At 37.7% G+C, this 14933-nt stretch overlaps 1 long non-coding RNA gene across 1 annotated transcript; it reads right to left on the bottom strand.

Annotated features, from left to right (window-relative positions):
• Window positions 1–3575: 3575 nt before the first annotated feature.
• LOC120025227 lies at window positions 3576–4437 on the bottom strand. The gene is made up of 2 exons (XR_005472973.1): window positions 4314–4437; window positions 3576–4051 (listed from the first exon to the last, which is right to left on the bottom strand). It is a non-coding gene; the product is annotated as an uncharacterized LOC120025227 (long non-coding RNA).
• Window positions 4438–14933: the final 10496 nt, after the last annotated feature.

Raw genomic sequence — 14933 nt, forward strand, 5'->3', positions numbered from 1 at the left:
TGGGTTGTAACTAGGTCTATTCTACTGATATAGATATTAATGGGTTGTAACTAGGTCTATTCTACTGATATAGATATTAATGGGTTGTAACTAGGTCTATTCTACTGATATAGATATTAATGGGTTGTAACTAGGTCTATTCTACTGATATAGATATTGATGGTTGTAACTAGGTCTATTCTACTGATATAGATATTAATGGTTGTAACTAGGTCTATTCTACTGATATAGATATTAATGGGTTGTAACTAGGTCTATTCCACTGATATAGATATTAATGGGTTGTAACTAGGTCTATTCTACTGATATAGATATTGATGGGTTGTAAGTAGGTCTATTCTACTGATATAGATATTAATGGGTTGTAACTAGGTCTATTCTACTGATATAGATATTAATGGGTTGTAACTAGGTCTATTCTACTGATATAGATATTAATGGGTTGTAACTAGGTCTATTCTACTGATATAGATATTAATGGGTTGTAACTAGGTCTATTCTACTGATATAGATATTAATGGGTTGTAACTAGGTCTATTCTACTGATATAGATATTAATGGGTTGTAACTAGGTCTATTCTACTGATATAGATATTGATGGTTGTAACTAGGTCTATTCTACTGATATAGATATTAATGGTTGTAACTAGGTCTATTCTACTGATATAGATATTAATGGGTTGTAACTAGGTCTATTCCACTGATATAGATATTAATGGGTTGTAACTAGGTCTATTCTACTGATATAGATATTGATGGGTTGTAACTAGGTCTATTCTACTGATATAGATATTAATGGGTTGTAACTAGGTCTATTCTACTGATATAGATATTAATGGGTTGTAACTAGGTCTATTCTACTGATATAGATATTAATGGGTTGTAACTAGGTCTATTCTACTGATATAGATATTAATGGGTTGTAACTAGGTCTATTCTACTGATATAGATATTAATGGGTTGTAACTAGGTCTATTCTACTGATATAGATATTAATGGGTTGTAACTAGGTCTATTCTACTGATATAGATATTAATGGGTTGTAACTAGGTCTATTCTACTGATATAGATATTAATGGGTTGTAACTAGGTCTATTCTACTGATATAGATATTGATGGTTGTAACTAGGTCTATTCTACTGATATAGATATTAATGGTTGTAACTAGGTCTATTCTACTGATATAGATATTAATGGGTTGTAACTAGGTCTATTCTACTGATATAGATATTGATGGTTGTAACTAGGTCTATTCTACTGATATAGATATTGATGGGTTGTAACTAGGTCTATTCTACTGATATAGATATTAATGGGTTGTAACTAGGTCTATTCTACTGATATAGATATTGATGGGTTGTAACTAGGTCTATTCTACTGATATAGATATTGATGGGTTGTAACTAGGTCTATTCTACTGATATAGATATTGATGGGTTGTAACTAGGTCTATTCTACTGATATAGATATTGTTGGGTTGTAACTAGGTCTATTCTACTGATATAGATATTGATGGGTTGTAACTAGGTCTATTCTACTGATATAGATATTAATGGGTTGTAACTAGGTCTATTCTACTGATATAGATATTAATGGGTTGTAACTAGGTCTATTCCACTAACACAGATATTGTATTTTTCTACTATACTTTCAATCGTTGTGCTTCTGTTATTTTTTAAATAAATGAAGTCTTCTGAAGAATTCTCTGATATTTATTTTAGCATCAGATTTAAGTGCCTCTAAACGGTAGTAGGTGCCAAGCGCACCGGTTTGAGTGTGTCAAGAACTGCCACTCTGCTGGATTTTTCACGCTCAACAGTTTCCAGGGTGTATCATGAATGGTCCACTACACAAGGACATCCAGACAACTTGACACAACTGTGGGAAGCATTGGACTCAACATGTGGAGGCGTTGTGGTGCCTTCTTCTCGACTGTGTTGGTGGGTTTGGACCGTGACAGGTCCTTAGCGATGTGGACAGCGAGGGATTTGAACCTCTTGACGTGCTCCACTACAGCCCCTTCCATGTAAATTGGGGGCGTGTTCGGTCCTCTGTTTCCTGTAGTCCACAATCCGTTCCACGATAAGCTCCAACACTGCTGGGTTTATCACGCTTAACAGTTTCCCGTGTGTATCAATAATGGTCCACCACCCAAATGACACAACTGGGGGAAGCATTGGAGTCAACATGGACCAGTATCCCTGTGGAACGCTATCGACACCTTGTTGAGTTCTTGCCCTGTCAAATTATAAAGGCTGTTCTGAAGGAAGTACAATATTAGAAAGGTGTTCTTAATGTTTTGTACACTCAGTTGATTGTTTTAAGCCTTAGATTTTTCAACTTTGCCAAAAGAACACCAAGGAGCACTCAGTTCTATTCCAGAACCCAGGTAAAGAACACCAAGGAGCACTCAGTTCTATTCCAGAACCCAGGTAAAGATCACCAAGGAATTATTTTCCAGAAACCAGGTAAAGAAGACTAAAACTATCGAGTGCAAATAGACTCATTCTGACTGGTCTGGATGTTCACTATTAAAATAAATCTTCCCTGGGATTAGTTTTTACCACTATTTTACAACAAATGTATCTTATTGTGTGGTTAAATCAGACCCAGTTATGATTGTTATTTTGTTGTGTTGAGCGAGAGCTCCCTTGGTGGGCTTCAAGCTCCCTTGGTGGGCTTCAAGCTCCCTTGGTGGGCTTCAAGCTCCCTTGGTATCAGCGCTACTGTATTAATGTGATGTGACTGAGCTGAAGGCCTGAGCTTCCCTTGCCTCCGCCTCACGTGGGATCCTTTGCCTTCTATTCCAGGTTCATGGACGTTATAGGCCACGTTCCCCTGCTCAGACGTTACTTGACTCAACCAATGGTTGCGTGCCACTTCATTGACTGTGCCGTCGGGCACCAGACTGCTATAACATGATGTGGTTGGCTGATCGGTTAAACACCTACCCAAGCGTTGTAAGATCAGCAACATCTGGCCAGAGGAACACACCCTTAAATAAAACGACAGGCCACTGAGATACGCTACCATGGCAACCTTAATTCATACTGTCAGGCAGCCAAAACTGACCAATCACAGCAGCTTCCTCCTTTCCTACAAGGCATATGCGTGATTGGCTGTAGAGGAGAAAGGTGGAGTTGTGGGCGTGCCTTAGATGGGTTTCGATTAGAACTCACCTGGGCTGCGTTCAGTAGGGCACTACGTTGTGGAATTGTGTCAGCTCTATTCATAGCATTTCTATCTGCAGTCTTCAGTGTATTACAACCTGCTGAACGCAGCCCTGCTGAAGTTAGACTTCTGTAGACTGCATTTTAATCATCACTCTTTTGTCATTTGTATTGAATGAATGTTGAACATTTTATGTTCTGGAAATAATCTGGGATTCACCGATTATTTATTAAAACAACACATTAAAAGTGACGTCGTCTATAACTTTCTATAATTTACATTTTGGAATGTATTAGATACTGATCTGAGAATTGTTCATATTTTGATATTTAGGTATTTAGATTTCTACTGATCAATCAATCAGAAATCAATACATCAACAACAAACATGAACAAAAACATTTCAATAAAAATGGTTTATTCTCTTTAATATAGTATTTGTTCTATCCATAGCAGAAAAGAGCCTCCATGCCACTCAGTGCTATTATAGCTCTGACCCCAGGCCAGTGCAGCTCCATACTGACCAACACACATCTCACAGCACAACACCAGTGCCAAACTGACCTGGAGTCAGTCTCTGTATCACATCTGACATCAGCTTATTTGAAAACAGGGGAGTTGAGGTGGGTGGGGTGGGGAGCGGGCAGGGATTTCAGGGGGGGCAGTTCTAGGAGGCAATATCACACCTCATAGCTTGGATCCGATACGTTGTGTGTGACTGGGGCCAAGCAACGCTAGTACCCACGTTGTGACAGATTTAGGTTTTATCCAAGAGTGTTGTGTGTGTTGCAAGTTGGCGTCTTGCTCCAGTATGGCTGTAGACTTGGAGGCAGATCGTTTCTACCACGAAAGGGTCACAAGTTGAGGTAACAAAGGTTTTCCTGGACGGCAAGAAGGAACAGAGACACGATCAAAAGAATGGAAGTCTGGGCTTGTTACAATCTGGGTGTTACAGGTGTGAGAATGTGTACATGTCAGGGTTCTCCCCAGGATTAGTTAACAAGGTGGTGCTGCTGAGCATTTCCTGACATTTCCTGTAATCTACTCAGAAATATTAAAGATTTTGTTTACATAATGGCGCTGCCAGTCCACCAGGTGGCGATGCTCTAACATTCTTTGGGGAGAACTCTGTGTGTGTGTTACCTCCTCTCTGTCCATCATGTTGCATTGGATCCACTTAATGCCTTGGTGTGTGTGTTGGAGATGGTCTGTTCATTCAGCACTGGATCTGAGGGACACAGAACGTGGTAGTCAGGAGACCATCTCTTTCCAATTCACTCTTCATCACTAAAGATCAACGTTTAAAGGGATGGTGAGAGATTCACTCTTCATCAGTACAGAGTAAAGTTTAAAGGGATGGTGAGAGATTCACTCTTCATCAGTACAGATCAAAGTTTAAAGGGATGGTGAGAGATTCACTCTTCATCAGTACAGATCAAAGTTTAAATGGATGGTGAGAGATTCACTCTTCATCAGTGAGAGATTTCTGCAATAAAGTTCTCTGTTACACAGTCAGATGAAAAGGGGCTTAAAGGGATACTTCGGGATTTTTGCAATGATGCCCTTTATCTACTGCAGGCATGCTAGCAGATACCCATAGACTTCCAGTCATTGTGCTAACGCTAGGCAACAACCCAGCAGCAGGACCGCTACCTCCGCCTTTGTGCAAGGAGGAGCACTGCCAGAGCCCTGCAAAATGACCTCCAGCAGGCCACAAATGTGCCTGTCTCACACTGCCCACAAAATGAGGTGAAAACTGAGCTGAACTTCTGAACCTCCTGCCAAATGTATGACCATATTAGAGACACATATTTCCCTCAGATTACACAGACCAACAACGTATTCGAGAATAAATCCAAATTTGATAAACTCAGAGAGAGAGAGAGAGAGAGAGACAGAGACAGAGACAGAGAGAGAGAGAGAGAGAGAGAGACAGACAGACAGAGAGATAGATAGAGAGGGAGAGAGAGTTAGACCGATACATTTTATCAGAAAGTCAAGCAAGTTGTTACTATCGTACGTATATTTTTTACAAGAGAAATGGTTACGTTAATACTTATGTACATTTAAAACCAAATACTTGTCACGCTCGTCGTATGGAGGAGACCTAGGCGCAGCGTGGTATGCATACATTCTCTTTATTAAAACAATGAACACCGAACTAACTAACAAAAGAACCGTGACGCTACTGATGTGCTCCAGCCAAGTTGCTCCAGCCAAGTTAGGAACTATACGTACACAAGATCCCACAACACAAAACAGGAAAATGGCTGCCTAAATATGATCCCCAATCAGAGACAACGATAAACAGCTGTCTCTGATTGGGAACCATATCAGGCCAACATAGACATACAATACACCTAGATGACAACACCCCTAGACATTCAAAAACCCTAGACATACAAAACCCTAGACATACAAAGACCCTAGACATACAAAACCCTAGACATACAAGACTAGCGTACCCACCCTAGTCACACCCTGACCTAACCAAAATATATAGAAAAACAGAGATATCTAAGGTCAGGGCGTGACAATACTTTCACTTTTACTTTTACTAACTTTCTATTAAAGTATCTTTACTTTTACTCAAGTATGACAATTGAGTCCCTTTTCCACCACTGTTAGAAAGTCAACCAAGTTGTTACGATCAAACATATATTGTTTTACAATAGAAATAGTTCTGTTTCTCACATGTCACATGCACTCATTTAAAGACTTCACACTGGCAGTGTACAAGATAAAACCATTATGACATCATACTGGCAGTGTACAAGATAAAACCATTATGACATCATACTGGCAGTGTACAAGATAAAACCATTATGACATCACACTGCCAGTGTACAAGATAAAACCATTATGACATCACACTGGCAGTGTACAAGATAAAACCATTATGACTTCACACTGGCAGTGTACAAGATAAAACCATTATGACTTCACACTGGCAGTGTACAAGATAAAACCATTATGACATCACACTGGCAGTGTACAAGATAAAACCATTATGACTTCATACTGGCAGTGTACAAGATAAAACCATTATGACATCATACTGGCAGTGTACAAGATAAAACCATTATGACATTATACTGGCAGCGTACAAGATAAAACCATTATGACTTCACACTGGCAGTGTACAAGATAAAACCATTATGACATCACACTGGCAGTGTACAAGATAAAACCATTATGACATCATACTGGCAGTGTACAAGATAAAACCATTATGACATTATACTGGCAGCGTACAAGATAAAACCATTATGACTTCACACTGGCAGTGTACAAGATAAAACCATTATGACATCATACTGGCAGTGTACAAGATAAAACCATTATGACATCATACTGGCAGTGTACAAGATAAAACCATTATGACATCACACTGGCAGTGTACAAGATAAAACCATTATGACATCATACTGGCAGTGTACAAGATAAAACCATTATGACATCACACTGGCAGTGTACAAGATAAAACCATTATGACATCACACTGGCAGTGTACAAGATAAAACCATTATGACATCACACTGGCAGTGTACAAGATAAAACCATTATGACATCACACTGGCAGTGTACAAGAAAAAACCATTATGATATCATACTGGCAGTGTACAAGATAAAACCATTATGACTTCATACTGGCAGTGTAAAAGATAAAACCATTATGACATCATACTGGCAGTGTACAAGATAAAACCATTATGACATCATACTGGCAGTGTACAAGATAAAACCATTATGACATCACACTGCCAGTGTACAAGATAAAACCATTATGACATCACACTGGCAGTGTACAAGATAAAACCATTATGACTTCACACTGGCAGTGTACAAGATAAAACCATTATGACTTCACACTGGCAGTGTACAAGATAAAACCATTATGACATCACACTGGCAGTGTACAAGATAAAACCATTATGACTTCATACTGGCAGTGTACAAGATAAAACCATTATGACATCATACTGGCAGTGTACAAGATAAAACCATTATGACATTATACTGGCAGCGTACAAGATAAAACCATTATGACTTCACACTGGCAGTGTACAAGATAAAACCATTATGACATCACACTGGCAGTGTACAAGATAAAACCATTATGACATCATACTGGCAGTGTACAAGATAAAACCATTATGACATTATACTGGCAGCGTACAAGATAAAACCATTATGACTTCACACTGGCAGTGTACAAGATAAAACCATTATGACATCATACTGGCAGTGTACAAGATAAAACCATTATGACATCATACTGGCAGTGTACAAGATAAAACCATTATGACATCACACTGGCAGTGTACAAGATAAAACCATTATGACATCATACTGGCAGTGTACAAGATAAAACCATTATGACATCACACTGGCAGTGTACAAGATAAAACCATTATGACATCACACTGGCAGTGTACAAGATAAAACCATTATGACATCACACTGGCAGTGTACAAGATAAAACCATTATGACATCACACTGGCAGTGTACAAGAAAAAACCATTATGATATCATACTGGCAGTGTACAAGATAAAACCATTATGACTTCATACTGGCAGTGTAAAAGATAAAACCATTATGACATCATACTGGCAGTGTACAAGATAAAACCATTATGACATTATACTGGCAGCGTACAAGATAAAACCATTATGACTTCACACTGGCAGTGTACAAGATAAAACCATTATGACATCATAATGGCAGTGTACAAGATAAAACCATTATGACATCACACTGGCAGTGTACAAGATAAAACCATTATGACATCACACTGGCAGTGTACAAGATAAAACCATTATGACATCACACTGGCAGTGTACAAGATAAAACCAGTATGACATCAAACTGGCAGTGTACAAGATAAAACCATTATGACTTCACACTGGCAGTGTACAAGATAAAACCATTATGACTTCACACTGGCAGTGTACAACATAAAACCATTATGACATCACACTGGCAGTGTACAAGATAAAACCATTATGACTTCATACTGGCAGTGTACAAGATAAAACCATTATGACATCATACTGGCAGTGTACAAGATAAAACCATTATGACATTATACTGGCAGCGTACAAGATAAAACCATTATGACTTCACACTGGCAGTGTACAAGATAAAACCATTATGACATCATACTGGCAGTGTACAAGATAAAACCATTATGACATCAAACTGGCAGTGTACAAGATAAAACCATTATGACATCACACTGGCAGTGTACAAGATAAAACCATTATGACATCATACTGGCAGTGTACAAGATAAAACCATTATGACATCACACTGGCAGTGTACAAGATAAAACCATTATGACATCACACTGGCAGTGTACAAGATAAAACCATTATGACATCACACTGGCAGTGTACAAGATAAAACCATTATGACATCACACTGGCAGTGTACAAGAAAAAAACATTATGATATCATACTGGCAGTGTACAAGATAAAACCATTATGACTTCATACTGGCAGTGTACAAGATAAAACCATTATGACATCATACTGGCAGTGTACAAGATAAAACCATTATGACATTATACTGGCAGCGTACAAGATAAAACCATTATGACTTCACACTGGCAGTGTACAAGATAAAACCATTATGACATCATACTGGCAGTGTACAAGATAAAACCATTATGACATCATACTGGCAGTGTACAAGATAAAACCATTATGACATCACACTGGCAGTGTACAAGATAAAACCATTATGACATCATACTGGCAGTGTACAAGATAAAACCATTATGACATCATACTGGCAGTGTACAAGATAAAACCATTATGACATCACACTGGCAGTGTACAAGATAAAACCATTATGACATCACACTGGCAGTGTACAAGATAAAACCATTATGACATCATACTGGCAGTGTACAAGATAAAACCATTATGACTTCATACTGGCAGTGTACAAGATAAAACCATTATGACATCACACTGGCAGTGTACAAGATAAAACCATTATGACATCACACTGGCAGTGTACAAGATAAAACCATTATGACATCACACTGGCAGTGTACAAGATAAAACCATTATGACATCACACTGGCAGTGTACAAGATAAAACCATTATGACATCATACTGGCAGTGTACAAGATAAAACCATTATGACTTCATACTGGCAGTGTACAAGATAAAACCATTATGACTTCAAACTGGCAGTGTACAAGATAAAACCATTATGACATCACACTGGCAGTGTACAAGATAAAACCATTATGACATCATACTGGCAGTGTACAAGATAAAACCATTATTACATCACACTGGCAGTGTACAAGATAAAACCATTATGACATCACACTGGCAGCGTACAAGATAAAACCATTATGACTTCACACTGGCAGTGTACAAGATAAAACCATTATGACATCATACTGGCAGTGTACAAGATAAAACCATTATGACATCATACTGGCAGTGTACAAGATAAAACCATTATGACATCACAATGGCAGTGTACAAGATAAAACCATTATGACATCATACTGGCAGTGTACAAGATAAAACCATTATGACATCACACTGGCAGTGTACAAGATAAAACCATTATGACATCACACTGGCAGTGTACAAGATAAAACCATTATGACATCACACTGGCAGTGTACAAGATAAAACCATTATGACATCACACTGGCAGTGTACAAGATAAAACCATTATGACATCATACTGGCAGTGTACAAGATAAAACCATTATGACTTCATACTGGCAGTGTACAAGATAAAACCATTATGACATCACACTGACAGTGTACAAGATAAAACCATTATGACATCACACTGGCAGTGTACAAGATAAAACCATTATGACATCACACTGGCAGTGTACAAGATAAAACCATTATGACATCATACTGGCAGTGTACAAGATAAAACCATTATGACATCATACTGGCAGTGTACAAGATAAAACCATTATGACTTCACACTGGCAGTGTACAAGATAAAACCATTATGACATCATACTGGCAGTGTACAAGATAAAACCATTATGACTTCACACTGGCAGTGTACAAGATAAAACCATTATGACATCATACTGGCAGTGTACAAGATAAAACCATTATGACTTCACACTGGCAGTGTACAAGATAAAACCAGTATGACATCAAACTGGCAGTGTACAAGATAAAACCATTATGACATCACACTGGCAGTGTACAAGATAAAACCATTATGACTTCACACTGGCAGTGTACAACATAAAACCATTATGACATCACACTGGCAGTGTACAAGATAAAACCATTATGACTTCATACTGGCAGTGTACAAGATAAAACCATTATGACATCATACTGGCAGTGTACAAGATAAAACCATTATGACATTATACTGGCAGCGTACAAGATAAAACCATTATGACTTCACACTGGCAGTGTACAAGATAAAACCATTATGACATCATACTGGCAGTGTACAAGATAAAACCATTATGACATCAAACTGGCAGTGTACAAGATAAAACCATTATGACATCACACTGGCAGTGTACAAGATAAAACCATTATGACATCATACTGGCAGTGTACAAGATAAAACCATTATGACATCACACTGGCAGTGTACAAGATAAAACCATTATGACATCATACTGGCAGTGTACAAGATAAAACCATTATGACATCACACTGGCAGTGTACAAGATAAAACCATTATGACATCACACTGGCAGTGTACAAGATAAAACCATTATGACATCACACTGGCAGTGTACAAGATAAAACCATTATGACATCATACTGGCAGTGTACAAGATAAAACCATTATGACATCATACTGGCAGTGTACAAGATAAAACCATTATGACATCATACTGGCAGTGTACAAGATAAAACCATTATGACATTCATACTGGCAGTGTACAAGATAAAACCATTATGACTTCACACTGGCAGTGTACAAGATAAAACCATTATGACATCATACTGGCAGTGTACAAGATAAAACCATTATGACATCATACTGGCAGTGTACAAGATAAAACCATTATGACATCACACTGGCAGTGTACAAGATAAAACCATTATGACATCATACTGGCAGTGTACAAGATAAAACCATTATGACATCATACTGGCAGTGTACAAGATAAAACCATTATGACATCACACTGGCAGTGTACAAGATAAAACCATTATGACATCACACTGGCAGTGTACAAGATAAAACCATTATGACATCACACTGGCAGTGTACAAGATAAAACCATTATGACATCATACTGGCAGTGTACAAGATAAAACCATTATGACATTCATACTGGCAGTGTACAAGATAAAACCATTATGACATCACACTGGCAGTGTACAAGATAAAACCATTATGACATCATACTGGCAGTGTACAAGATAAAACCATTATGACATCACACTGGCAGTGTACAAGATAAAACCATTATGACATCATACTGGCAGTGTACAAGATAAAACCATTATGACATCACACTGGCAGTGTACAAGATAAAACCATTATGACATCATACTGGCAGTGTACAAGATAAAACCATTATGACATCACACTGGCAGTGTACAAGATAAAACCATTATGACATCATACTGGCAGTGTACAAGATAAAACCATTATGACATCACACTGGCAGTGTACAAGATAAAACCATTATGACATCATACTGGCAGTGTACAAGATAAAACCATTATGACATCACACTGGCAGTGTACAAGATAAAACCATTATGACATCACACTGGCAGTGTACAAGATAAAACCATTATGACTTCACACTGGCAGTGTACAAGATAAAACCATTATGACATCATACTGGCAGTGTACAAGATAAAACCATTATGACATCATACTGGCAGTGTACAAGATAAAACCATTATGACATCACACTGGCAGTGTACAAGATAAAACCATTATGACATCATACTGGCAGTGTACAAGATAAAACCATTATGACATCACACTGGCAGTGTACAAGATAAAACCATTATGACATCACACTGGCAGTGTACAAGATAAAACCATTATGACATCACACTGGCAGTGTACAAGATAAAACCATTATGACATCACACTGGCAGTGTACAAGATAAAACCATTATGACATCATACTGGCAGTGTACAAGATAAAACCATTATGACTTCATACTGGCAGTGTACAAGATAAAACCATTATGACATCACACTGACAGTGTACAAGATAAAACCATTATGACATCACACTGGCAGTGTACAAGATAAAACCATTATGACATCACACTGGCAGTGTACAAGATAAAACCATTATGACATCATACTGGCAGTGTACAAGATAAAACCATTATGACATCATACTGGCAGTGTACAAGATAAAACCATTATGACTTCACACTGGCAGTGTACAAGATAAAACCATTATGACATCATACTGGCAGTGTACAAGATAAAACCATTATGACTTCACACTGGCAGTGTACAAGATAAAACCATTATGACATCATACTGGCAGTGTACAAGATAAAACCATTATGACTTCACACTGGCAGTGTACAAGATAAAACCATTATGACATCACACTGGCAGTGTACAAGATAAAACCATTATGACATCACACTGGCAGTGTACAAGATAAAACCATTATGACATCATACTGGCAGTGTACAAGATAAAACCATTATGACTTCATACTGTCAGTGTACAAGATAAAACCATTATGACATCACACTGGCAGTGTACAAGATAAAACCATTATGACATCACACTGGCAGTGTACAAGATAAAACCATTATGACATCACACTGGCAGTGTACAAGATAAAACCATTATGACATCACACTGGCAGTGTACAAGATAAAACCATTATGACATCACACTGGCAGTGTACAAGATAAAACCATTATGACATCATACTGGCAGTGTACAAGATAAAACCAGTATGACTTCATACTGGCAGTGTACAAGATAAAACCATTATGACATCACACTGGCAGTGTACAAGATAAAACCATTATGACATCATACTGGCAGTGTACAAGATAAAACCATTATGACATTCACACTGGCAGTGTACAAGATAAAACCATTATGACATCATACTGGCAGTGTACAAGATAAAACCATTATGACATTCACACTGGCAGTGTACAAGATAAAACCATTATGACATCATACTGGCAGTGTACAAGATAAAACCATTATGACTTCACACTGGCAGTGTACAAGATAAAACCATTATGACATCATACTGGCAGTGTACAAGATAAAACCATTATGACTTCACACTGGCAGTGTACAAGATAAAACCATTATGACATCATACTGGCAGTGTACAAGATAAAACCATTATGACATTATACTGGCAGCGTACAAGATAAAACCATTATGACTTCACACTGGCAGTGTACAAGATAAAACCATTATGACATCACACTGGCAGTGTACAAGATAAAACCATTATGACATCACACTGGCAGTGTACAAGATAAAACCATTATGACATCATACTGGCAGTGTACAAGATAAAACCATTATGACTTCATACTGGCAGTGTACAAGATAAAACCATTATGACATCACACTGGCAGTGTACAAGATAAAACCATTATGACATCACACTGGCAGTGTACAAGATAAAACCATTATGACATCACACTGGCAGTGTACAAGATAAAACCATTATGACATCACACTGGCAGTGTACAAGATAAAACCATTATGACATCACACTGGCAGTGTACAAGATAAAACCATTATGACATCACACTGGCAGTGTACAAGATAAAACCATTATGACATCATACTGGCAGTGTACAAGATAAAACCATTATGACATCACACTGGCAGTGTACAAGATAAAACCATTATGACATCATACTGGCAGTGTACAAGATAAAACCATTATGACATCACACTGGCAGTGTACAAGATAAAACCATTATGACATCATACTGGCAGTGTACAAGATAAAACCATTATGACATTCATACTGGCAGTGTACAAGATAAAACCATTATGACATCATACTGGCAGTGTACAAGATAAAACCATTATGACATCATACTGGCAGTGTACAAGATAAAACCATTATGACATCACACTGGCAGTGTACAAGATAAAACCATTATGACATCATACTGGCAGTGTACAAGATAAAACCATTATGACATTCACACTGGCAGTGTACAAGATAAAACCATTATGACATCATACTGGCAGTGTACAAGATAAAACCATTATGACATCACACTGGCAGTGTACAAGATAAAACCATTATGACATCACACTGGCAGTGTACAAGATAAAACCATTATGACATCATACTGGCAGTGTACAAGATAAAACCATTATGACATCATACTGGCAGTGTACAAGATAAAACCATTATGACTTCATACTGGCAGTGTACAAGATAAAACCATTATGACATTCACACTGGCAGTGTACAAGATAAAACCATTATGACATCATACTGGCAGTGTACAAGATAAAACCATTATGACATCATACTGGCAGTGTACAAGATAAAACCATTATGACATTCATACTGGCAGTGTACAAGATAAAACCATTATGACTTCACACTGGCAGTGTACAAGATAAAACCATTATGACATCACACTGGCAGTGTACAAGATAAAACCATTATGACATCACACTGGCAGTGTACAAGATAAAACCATTATGACATCATACTGGCAGTGTACAAGATAAAACCATTATGACATTCATACTGGCAGTGTACAAGATAAAACCATTATGACATCACAC

This window comes from Salvelinus namaycush, chromosome 30 (genome assembly GCF_016432855.1).
Source record: "Salvelinus namaycush isolate Seneca chromosome 30, SaNama_1.0, whole genome shotgun sequence".
NCBI classification, from domain to species: domain Eukaryota; kingdom Metazoa; phylum Chordata; class Actinopteri; order Salmoniformes; family Salmonidae; genus Salvelinus; species Salvelinus namaycush.